Source organism: Piliocolobus tephrosceles, chromosome 16, assembly GCF_002776525.5.
Source record: "Piliocolobus tephrosceles isolate RC106 chromosome 16, ASM277652v3, whole genome shotgun sequence".
In the NCBI taxonomy this organism is placed as follows: Eukaryota; Metazoa; Chordata; class Mammalia; order Primates; family Cercopithecidae; genus Piliocolobus; species Piliocolobus tephrosceles.
Window position 1 is genome coordinate 22,760,449 of NC_045449.1, and position 11,761 is coordinate 22,772,209.

Genomic DNA, 11,761 nt, shown 5'->3' on the forward strand with positions numbered 1-11,761 from the left:
CCCACTATCTACTGCTGCCTCCGAGCCATGAGGCCCTGGATATCATGAAATTTGTGTCTCCACGACTCATGTCCCCATTTTCTCTGCTACACTTTTCTAACTTGTGAGGACCTGGCTGCTGGGCTGCTCACAAGATGGGCTCTCCATGCCTCCAAGGCAGTGTCTAGGAGCTGGAGCAGTCAGCTCAGAGTGAGCCTTTTCTCTGCCCTCTTGTCCCAGGCTTGGAGAAGTGGATGATGGGCTAAGGGGCTGGGTAGATGGGCCCTGCTTCCTGGGCTTAGGAAAATCTGCAGCGCGGGCTCTTCTGCCTCCACCTCCCCTCTGCTTGCTCCCCAGATGGCTGCTGCACGCTGCTGCCTCTCCCTGCTGCTCCTGTCCACCTGTGTGGCTCTGTTGCTGCAGCCACTGCTGGGTGCCCGGGGAGCCCCGCAGGAGCCATTGTACCCAGGGGGCAATGCCACGCCAGAGCAGATGGCCCAGTATGCAGCTGAGCTCCATAGATACATCAACGTGCTGACCAAGCCTAGGCATGTGCCATGGACATGGAGAGAGACCCCAGCCCCTGGGACCCTGGGCCCACTCCACATTCCTGGCCACACCCTATCCCCAGCCCAAGCCCCATCTCCAGCCCCAGCCCCTTCCAGGCCACTCTTGGGGAAACAGAGCATCTGTGCTGACCAGGCCTGGGCCCATGTGCCCTGGGCACGTGAGTGCCTACCGGCAGATATGAAACAGGTGGGCTGGCACCTGGGCACAGGGCTTCCATGTATAGGGAAAAAGACAAAGAGGACACGCTAGCCTTCTCAGACTGGGGTCCTCCCATGCTGCTGCCCCCAGGTGAGTTCGACTCCCTGCCCTGTCTGTCCAGCTCCCTGGGGCTGAAAGGGGGATGGTGGGACTGAATCAGGGCTTTAAAAGGTGTGGTGGGGGGGTGGAAGAGGGAGAACAGGGGCCCAGGGCTGGCCTAAGGCCTCCTGACGGCACAAGGCCTGCCCCCCACACTGCCACGTTCCACCCTGTCCTCACAGGGAGCTCAGCCTGATGGAACTGTAATGCTACCTCCTGCCTCCTACCACTCCATGGGCAGTGCCAGCCCAGCTCTCCCCTCCGCACTGTTGGCTGTGGCCGAAACTGGCTCCTTGTTCCCGCACAGGCTCAATAAAGCAAGTCAAAGCCACAGTCTATCTCTGTGTCTCTGTGGACTCCTGGTGCAGGGCAGCAGGAAGAGCTAAACGCATGGAGAGAAAGGGGAGGGCAGGGCAGAGGCAATGGGGAAAGCAGGCTGTGCTTGTAAATCATCCAGAACGTCCATGGGGTCATCAGTCACTCAGCTCATCCTCTCCACTTCACAGAGGGACAAGTTGTGACCAGAGGAAGGCAGGGACTCCTCTATGGTCATTTGGCAACCTGTGAAGTGGCAGTCTTGAGCTTGACTCTTCCCAGTTCAGTACCTGTAGACCCGCCCAACCCAGCCCCATGACAACCCTGCCCCAGGTGCACCAGTGCTTTCCTGTGCCTGAGGCAGCAGAGCACCAAAATGTATACGAAAGCATCCTTGGCCTGGGGGCAGGGGATCAGCCCAGCAAGGAGGCACAATTCTGGTGCTATGGCAGTCACGGCTGCATGCAGGGGCCTGAGCTGCCGTCCAGAAATTTGGAGAGAATGGGCTGTCCAGAGAGGTAGTGAAATCCTGGACACAAGAAGTATTCAAGCTGCTGTGGAAGGGAAGGAGGCTAGATTAGCTGAGAGTTCCAGCCACTGCCATGAGTCCAATCTGTGGATTCCACACTCCAGCTCTGGGAGGGCGAGGACATGGATCCTGCCTCAGGGAGGACTGCTCGGAGTCCCAGTGCACCTGTCTCTTCCTGGCTTTCTCAGGCATCCTGAATAGGTGGGGACAGAGCACACGTGCATGCGTGTGTGTGCGTGTGTGTCCAGGGGAGAAGTGAGAGAACTAGAATGTGTCTGGTTCCTGGAATGGCTTCTCCTGCCTCCCCCACATGCTTGGCCTGAAGGGATGGGGTTATGCGTTTGGAGGATGAGGGGTCCACTTTCCTGGGCTCAGCACCTTGCACATATCCCATGGAAATGACACCACAATTGTGTTTCCCCTCAAGTTCTGACTCAATCTGGTGTGTGCAAATGACCTGGAAGTAGAACCAGGTCCTAAAAGACAAAGAGCTTTAAGAGGATGCAGCTGCTTGGCTCAAATTGATTTTTTGTTTGTCTTTGGAGACAGGGTGTTGTTCTGTTACCCAGGTTGAAGTGCAGTGACATGAGCACAGCTCACCATAGCCTTCACCTCCTGGGCTCAAGCGATCCTCCTGCCTCAGCCTCCCAAGTAGCTGAAACTACAGGCACATGCCACCATGTCCAGCTAATCTTTTTTATTTTTATAAAGACAGGGTCTTGCTATGTTCCCCAGCCTGGTCTCAAACTTCTGAGCTCAAATGATCTGCTCACCTCAGCCTCCCAAAGTGCTGGGATTACAGGTGTGAGCCACCGTGTAATCACCCACCTCAGGGTGATTCTTAAATCCAAGGGGTATCTGGATAAAGAGATGGCTTCAGCAAGAGAATGGCTTGAGTCTTATGAATAAGGGGGCCTGAAGTCCCAGCATTTTCTCTGGCAGCTTAAGGAGATGGGGTGTGAATGGGGAAAGGTGTGGATACTTCCTAGGGCCAGGAGTTCGCGCCCTGAAGACATACCTGGATGTGAGAGTAGGATCAGGGCAGGGGGGTCTGCCCCTACCAAGCCTCTCTGATGGCCATGGGAGCCCCCAGAAGAGAGAGAGCCACCCTCACACCCAGCTTCTCAGGGACAGACCCTGGCCAGATCCACCCCTCCCCCTGCTCTGCTCACCCTAGAAGGGCTCAGAAGTCCAGGAGGCAAAGGCGGCCCCCCCATACTCTGCATGCTGAGGGGCAAAGGCACCTCTTCTTGTTCCTGTGCCAACTCTGACAGCCCAAGCTGGGCTGTTTGGTAGAAACTTGGGCGAGGTGGGACTGGGGGTGTGTCGAGCTGAAGCCCTCCTTTAAGGTTCCAGCTTCTCTCACCTTTGCCCTTCCTCTGCACTGAAGTCCCCCCCATCCCCCGCCAACCCTGGTGGTGGTGTGTGGGGTGAGGTGGGGGAAGGTTGCTGGGGAGTGAGGGGAGGACCCCTCCACCCCGCAGCTGAGGTCTTTTTCTCCCACAGCAGGAACTCCAGGGCTCCCCTTCCCTGTCGAAGGACTCGTCCCTCCCCGGCCCACAGAAGTCACTGGAGCAACAGACATTCGTCTTTATTGTTTTCACTGAGGGGATGAGGAGGACTTGAGGCCCCTCTCAATATAAAGGGGTTGGTGGGGGGGGTCCGGCGTCTGGAGGCCAAGCCCCAGCCTGGAGAAGGAAGTCCCAGGGCGCCAGTATCTCCCCGCACGCCCGCCCCCAGGGCTTCCTCTCGCTCCCACCCAAGCAGCCCCCAGTCCGGAGGGGGCGGGCGTGCGGGGATTCGGTGCCGAGCATACAGGCTGTCCTACCTGGGGCCTCGGGAGGAGGTTGGTGGTCGGGGTTCCGAGGTGTTCAGCCACTGGGGTTTCGTGGTGGTCCATGGAAGGGGTTTCGTGGCTTTCCGTGGGGAGGTGTTCGTGGCGTTCGCAATTTTCTTGTAGTTTTTAGATTTCTTCGAGCTGAGAACACGTCTTTGCAGCGGTCATGAGGCCGCTCCCCGAGCCCAGCTTGGGTCGCGATGCGCGTGGGTGTGTCCGGCGGCGTCCGTGTCCTCCCGCACCCTCCGCCGTCCTCCCTCGCGCCCTCCGCCAGCTCACTTGCTGTTGAAGAGCCTCCCCACGTACTTCCTGATCCAGCCTAAGTTCAGCCAACTGGCGGTCATGGACTGCTGCGGCACCTGCAGCTCCTCGCCCAGGGCGCCCTCCGGCGGCAGCAGCAGCCACAGGAGGCCCGCTACGACCAGAGCGCATGCGCAGCGCGGAGCCGGCGTCTGGAGAGCTCGGGGCTCACAGAGCGGCGGGCGGTCAAGTGACCCCGCGGCGCCGGTCGGCCGGGGTCAGTCGAGCCCGGACGGTAGCTTGCGGGTGTTCCGCGCGATGGGCAGGCTTGGGTGCAGGGGAGCCCCAGGCCGAGGGACGTGACTATTTCTGGAACACACACCAGTGCACAGACGGCCTAAGGGACATCCTGTTGCCCGGGGGAATGGTGCACAGCTGGACATGCCCAGCGATGCACGCTGACAGCATCGAGGTAAAAATGAACGGTGAGACACACCCTAAGGTGTACGCACAAGGACGGCGTAAAACCATTGGACAGCTCCCTAATCTCACCGACCTCTCTCCCGCAAATTTCTTACTTATCGCCCTCTTTTCTCCCTGCCGTTCGCTCAAAATGTCAGTCACGTTGTTCTCTGCCTGGAAGACTCTTCCTCTAGACAGCCTCATGGCCAGCTCTGTCGCCCCCTGGAGGCATTAGCTGAAAATCCGCCTTTGAAATGGGTCTTACCCTGACACCCCTGTTTAAAATTGCAACCCGGCAGGGTGCGGTATATAACGCCTGTAATCCCAGCACTTTGGGAGGCAGAGGCGGGCGGATCGCTTGAGCCCATGAGTTCAAGACCAGCGTGTGCAAAAGACAGAGAGCCCTGTCTCTACAATTTAAATATATATATATATTGCAACCCAACCCCTCATCTTGCTCTATCTTTTTCTTGCTCTATTTTTGCACATTTTTATTTTTTATGAATTTTTTTTTTTTAGACAAGGACTTGCTTTGTTGCCCAGGCTGCAGTATAGTGTCGGGATCATGGCTCACGGCAGTCTCAAACTCCTGGGCTCAGGCCATCCTCTTGCTTCTGCCTCCCAAGTAGGTAGGTCTACAGGTGCACACAACCATGCCCAGCTAAATTGTAATTTTTTGTAGAGATAGAGTCTTGCTAGGTGGCCCAGGCTGGTCTCAAGCTCCTGGCCTCAAGCAATCCTCCTGCCTTGTCTCCCAAAGTGCTGGGATTACAATTATGCGCAGCCACACCTGGCTGCACTTTCTAACTTATGTATTCTATACTTATTATATTTATGTCCAAGTCCCTTCCCTCAATGTAAGCATCATTAATCACAACTGGGCTCTTTGCTTATTTTGTCTATTGATGTATCACAAGCACCTAGAACACTGCCTGGCACTTAGTAGATAGATACTCGATAATACATATTAAATGAATGACTAAGTGTTACACACAGGAAAGCCAGCCTGATGATTCACACACCCAATGCACAGAGAATTTTGTGCCTGCAACACACCATGATTCAGACTATATGCCCATAAACGTGATGCACACCCCCAGAGCTCCTAAGCCCCTCAACCCTCTTTTAACTGGGAACTCCACTCATCCCCACCACCCCAAGCAGGGATAAGAAGCCCTAATAGCTGTCCTGACCATCAGAATGGTAGATGAGGCTGCCCTTGCCTAACTCCTTCACGCCCTTAGTGGGCCTGAGGAGGGCCCTTGGTGCCAGGCCCCATCCCCAAGCTCCTAGAGAATACAGCTGATAGGGAGCCCAAACTTGGCCACCAGACATTACCACGGTGCTGGGCAGGTGCAGAGGAGCACAGCAAAGCGTCTCTGGCCAGGACCTGAGGCCCTTTATATTCCTAAGGATCCATGCCCCCTTTCCCACTAAGGTTTCACTTCCAGCACAGCCTTCTTTTCCTCCCTCTGTCATGACCTCAAAGTCCAGAACAGAGAGAAGGTGAGGGTGGAAGCACATGGGCTACCACCTGTTCTGACCAGGGCACAGTCCCTGCCAGGGGCCCAGAGGTGTGGGTGGCAGAGGCAGGGAGGCCTGGGGAATAGAGTATGTTTTGCTCCAAGTATACAGATCCAAGGGAGAAACTGGCTCTGGGTTTGAGAGGGGGCTGTGCTTTTCCCAGGGGCTACTGTTTGGAAGGGAGTTATGCTGAGACCAGATGCCCCTTCCCATCTGACTAGATCCAAGGTGCCTCCTTTCCCTACGGGACTGCTGTGGGGTCCCAGCAGCCCTATTCCCCTCCCCTAGGCCTGCTGCCATGAGGAGGGGGTGGGGTTGCGGTTTCTGGTTTCAGGATTGCAGGCCCCACTGCACAGCTTGGAGATTTTCTCAGCCTGCTTGGCCATTTTGGAGCCCCTGAGGCATGACCTGCTAAGCCTTCTGGAGGGTGGTGGGTCTTGGCTGTTTGGATGAGAAACTTAGGCCTTGGCTACCTCAGGCCACAGAGCCTCAGCTTTGTGGCCTCTCAGGTCCCCTCTACCCGTTCAATATTGCTATCTTTCTGGGGCAAGATTGTGAAATGTGTGCCGATTCTTCATGCCCACCCCAACCCCAGAAGGGGCGCACTAGGAAGAGCGAGGGCTTCTGGGTAGGAATCCTAACTTCACTACCTCCTGGCTGTGTGACCTTGATTAAGGGATGTTATCTCCCCTGAGCCTCCACATCCTCATCTGTGAAGTGGAGCTGGTTAGGACTGTTGTGAAGATGGATTTGGATTAGGTAGCTCAGCCTCTGGACAGCTCCTGGCACATGCTAGATGATTAACAGGCGTGAGCCCCTCCGTTCATAAAAGAAACCCCTTTCTCCCATCTCCACTTCTCCTGAAAGTGTCTCATCTTCTGGCCCCTTCTCCTTATTAAAACCTGCTCCTGGCCAGGCGTGGTGGCTCATGCCTGTAATCCCAGTACTTTAGGAGGCTGAGGTAGGAGGATCACTAGAACCCAGGAGTTTGAAACTAGCCTAAGCAACATAGTGAGACCTTGTCTCTACAAATTTTTTTTTAAAAGCTAGGTGTGGCCAGGCATGGTGGCTCACGCATGTAATCCCAGCACTTTAGGAGGCCGAGGTGGGCAGATCACCTGAGGTCAGGAGTTCGAGACGAGCCTGACCAACATAGAGAAACCCCGTCTCTATTAAAAATACAAAATTAGCTGGGCATGGTGGCGCATGCCTCTAATCCTAGCTACTCGGGAGGCTGAGGCAGGAGAATCACTTGAACCCGGGAGGCAGAGGTTGCGGTGAGCCGAGATTGTGCCATTGTACCCCAGCTTGGGTGACAAGAGCAAAACTCCGTTTCAAAAAAAAAGCTAGGTGTGGTGGCATGTGCCTGTGGTCACAGGTACTGGGGAGGCTGAGGTGGGAGGATTGCTTGAGCCTGGGAAATTGAGGCTGCAGTGAACCAGGATTGCACCACTGCACTTCCAACCTGGGTGACAGAGCAAGACTCTGTCTCAAAACAACAACAAAAACAAACAAACAAGCAAACCCTGCTCTCAGCGAGGGTGTGAGAAACTCAGAGTCAATGTCACTGAAGTTTATGGGATGGCCCATAGCCAAGTGAGAACAGAACTGCTTTTCTGTGGAGCCAATAATCTCTAGAAAAAGAAAGGAGATTCCCATGAGAAAGTTCCATAGTACAGGGTGGGAGGAGATACCTAGGGACCAGTGTACCCTAAATACCAGCAAACAGGCTATTCCTTATCCCCATTAGTCACAGCTCGGTGCTGAACGTCTGCCTGCCCCTACAAGCGCTCAAACGACGTGTCTTTTTACAGCCTCAACCGTCCTTACAAACCCAGGCTCTTTTGCAGGCACTGAGGGCTCTCGTCCCCTCACTCTTCTGGACTCCCTTACTCATTCCAGGAACTGTGGAGGGGTATGGGGAGGGAGGAAATCGGGGAGAGAGGAAAGGAGGAAGCTCAGAGGCTGCCTGCCACCCTCTGAGGGCAGGAGGCGGTGGTGGCAGTGCTGCGATGGGCAGCACAAGGGAATGTGACTTCAGGACACAGCTCCAGGTGGGTCTCCCTGTCAATTGCCCCTTAAACTCTGACTGAAAGCTGCCATTTAAATGGACCTTCTAAATTCACTGTGGAGTATGTGCCCAGATTCCCAGAGAACAGCAGGACAGGGGCTCCTGCCTCCACTTCTCCAAGAAGAACACTGAGATGCAAAGAGAAGCTACTCAGTCACCTGGTGCAGGCACAGCTGGGGCTAAACCCACCATTTTGACTCCAAGTTGGTGTGTGACCGTTTGGACCAGCCCATTTCCAGGGCCCCTGAGATAAGCCCTGTGGGCTTCCTGTGATTGCATGAGTATTCTCAAATGTCATCCTCTGCTACCCACTGTGGAATAGGCCCAATGATAGTGACCTTGAGTCTCCTGGCTGACTCGCCCCAGACTGATCATCCCGTCCACCACCGCTACTCATCTCTGCTGGGGGTGGCCCAAACCTGGCCTCTCAGGGGCTCACTCCTTCCTACCTGCCCTCCAGTGCATCTGGGGTGCTGGTGACGTCCTGAGAGAGACACAGAGAGAGGCCATTAGTTTGACTGCAGACCATGGAGAGCAGCTGGCCTAGGAGTGGCCTGGCTGCCCTGTACAGCATCACTGCACGTTTCTAAAAAGTCCCATAGAAGACCTTTCTGCTTGGTGAGGGAGTCCCATGGTGTCCTGCGTTCTCCTCTCTAGACTGCATGCTTCCCGAGGGCAGCTGGGGTCTTGTTCAGCTCTGAACCTCTAGCATCTGGCACAGTGACCAGCTAACCATAGGCCTCCATGGATGCTTAGGGGGTGGGTGGAGGCGGGAGGGAGGCGGGAGGAAGGGAGGAGCAGCAGAAGGAAAGGAGGGACTCATGGATAAATGGATGTGACCCACAAAGGGACAAAGGGACAGATGAATGAGCGAACAAATGCATGGCCTGGCTCACGTCATCGGGCCTGGAAGCAGCTGCTCCCCATCCTCACATGTTCATGCGCTTTGTTTCGCATGTGGGTGTGGAAGAGGCAGAGGGAGGAAACTGAGGGACCCCCCATCTCATCTGTGGGCTCCTCCAAAATGGGTTTGTGTCTCCTCCTCTCTTGGATCTTCCTTGCTCCTCTGCTCCCCCAAACCTGAGGCTAGGCCACACCTGGCCTTCAACTGCCCCTTATTACCTCCCAGGACTCTTCTCATCTGGGACTGTGCTAGGGCAGGAAGGGCAGTGTGGCCTGGACACAGGGGCCAGGGAAGAAGAAAGGGTGGCCTCTCCCAGCCTCCTCCTCCCCCCAGCTTTCTTCCCCCAGCCCTCCTCCTCCCCAACCCTCCTCCCCACCTCTCCTGAGGGGGCTCATCCTGCCCTCCAGGCTACAGTTCCAGCACTCATGATGGAACTGGACCTCAGGATGGAACTCAGGACGGCACTGGAACTGGAGCAGGCCGAGATGTGCGGCTTCCCACAGGGTCTCAGCCAGACCGGGGTCCCTCCAGCAGAGTTGCTTCTGCTGCTGGGAAAGCTTCAGCATCAGCAGATCACACTGCTTCAGGTGGGCCCCGCCCCGTGCTGGGGCCACCGTGGTGCCCAATCCTGGGAATGGTGTCAGGACCTCCCACCCCATCAGGTTAGAGAGGGCGAAAGGAGGGAGATGGGTGAGGCTTGGGAGTGGTGTGCGGCACGTGAAGGGAAGGGGGCCTTCTTGGGGGCTTCAGTTACTACCCTTCTGGGTGGCAGGCTGACCCCATGGGGGTCCCGTCCCCATTTTACAGATTAGGAAACCAAAGTTCATGGAACAAGGGTTGCTGCAGGACTTTAAACCCAAATTTTCCAGATTCCGGTCTCTGCTCTTCTTATCCACCTTGTTTCCCAAACTTGCCCAGTTAGAAAAATCATCTGGGGGGCTTATTAAAAATACACTTTCCCAGGATTCATGTTGGGCAATTCTGAGTCTGTTGGTCTGGAATTGAGCCTGGGAATCTGTATATTTACCACATTCCCTGACTAGCTTTTGTGATCCAAGAAGTCTGGGAAATAGCGCACACAGTATTCGTCGCTGCCTGGCCAGGAGAGCCACATTCCTAAGAGGAGACTGGTAGATGGGATGTGGACGTTAAGCAGACACCCAGCCAAGGTCCCCTGACATCCCTCTCTCCCTTACATTATGTTCCTGCCCAGGTAATCCCACACCAATCTCACATGTTTCCGTACCTCCCAGATAGATCTTCAACCATCTGACCACTTGGTGCCTGGTACAAATAGATGCCTGGGGAGGGAAAGAGAGGAAAGGAAAGATAAGGGAAGGAAGGAAGGACTGATGGATGGTTAGATGAAGGTGAAGGAGCTGAATTCCCATCAGGCAATCAATTCCAGACTTCTTGTTCTCCTAGATCCAAAGTTCATCGATTCTGGAGCAAAACTGCCAAATTCTAAGACTGACTTTCTAGCTGTGCGATTTCCTTGGTTTTTCTCTTCTGGAAATTGGGGAGAGTGATATTTTCTACCTCCTAGGGTTGCTAGGAGGATTATGTGAAATGGACTAACCACATGTAGGCCTACCTTCCTGCTAACTGGAGTTTCCTAAACTTCTCTCATTTTGCAATATGCTTTAGTCTCCAACTAAGCAGAGTCTCCCCTTTGTCCAGATGAGGAAATGAAGGTTTAATGAGCAGGCCGCGACTGGCTCAGTCATTTCACATATCAGCAGCAGGATGGGAATTGGAATTAGAGCTCGCCTTCCCTCTTCCCAGAAGCTGTGAGATGGCTCTGCTGCTTCAAAATGTTTGCTGTCCTATACCTGGTGTCCCCCAGTGTGGGTGGAATATACATCATTCCAGGACCTCCTGCCCATGAAAGAAGTAACCCCATTCTGGGGCATCCTGACCTCATAGCCAGGGTAAAAGAGCAAAGGTGGGCTGGGTGTGGTGGGTCACACCTGTAATCCCAGCACTTTGTGTGGCCAAAGCAGGTGAATTTCTTGAGTCCAGAAGTTTGAGACCAGCCTGGGTGACACAGCGAAACCCCATCTCTACTAAAAATACAAAAATTAGCCGTGCATGGTGGCACAAGCCTGTAGTCCCAGCTACTTAGGAGGCTGAGGTAGGAGGATAGCTTGAGCCTGAGAGGCGGAGGCTGCAGTGAGCTGAGATCGTGTCACTGCACTCCAGCCTGAGCAACAGAGTGAGACCCTGCATTAAAAAAAAAAAAAAAAGAAAAGAAAAGAAAAGAAAAAAAAAAAAAAGAAAAGCAAGGGTGGAAGCAAGGGATAGTTCTTAGAGCTCCTGCTTGGATGTAGCACTTGCCACTGTTGCTCAGGTGCCACTGGCCAAGGCAAGTCCTGTGGTCAAGCCAGGAGTGGTCAGAGAGGCCCACATCCCTCTGAGCCAAGGGCACAGCTCTCCTGTTTGGCGCCACCTGCCTTAGCCAGGACGTCTGGCTGGATGCCACACCCTCTCTGTATGCCCCGAAACTCAGAAGCCTCACCAGAGGGTATGCGGCCTGGCCAGGCCCCAGGTGCCCTCAGAAATCACTCGTAGATTCCAGACCCATCAGATCCAGTCAACCCATCATGGAGCATATATCCGAAACCCCCAAGCAGAGAGAGGTGCTATCGGGCTCCCCCTGGCCCAGTCTGGAGTTGGGCTCCTCTCCCAGACATGGTGACAGTAGTAACCCGTTAATAATTAATCTGGGGGCAAATCGATATATTTCCAGTCCACCAGGTCTACACCGAAACCCCTCCCTGCAGCCTGGCAGGAAACCCTCAGAGCTTGACCCTTGACAGGTCCAGAGCAGGACAGGATGTCAACCCCAGCTGAGGAGGCCACGCCTTGACTGGCTTCCAGTGTGGACGGCAGCTTGGGGGCTGCGACTTCTGCTCACATATTTCCCGTGTTTCAGAAACTAGACCTCCCTGGTAGCAGCTGATTGACTGACAGAGGGGAGAACAAGCAGGGAGTGATGGAAATTTTGGTCAATGAGGCTGCATATCCTTCAAG

General features: G+C 54.8%; 1 long non-coding RNA gene across 1 annotated transcript; it reads left to right on the top strand.

Moving 5' to 3' along the window:
* The first annotated feature begins 336 nt into the window (after positions 1-336).
* LOC111520810 lies at positions 337-1,175 on the top strand. Its single transcript, XR_002724764.1, has 2 exons — positions 337-837; positions 1,029-1,175. It is a non-coding gene; the product is annotated as an uncharacterized LOC111520810 (long non-coding RNA).
* Positions 1,176-11,761: the final 10,586 nt, after the last annotated feature.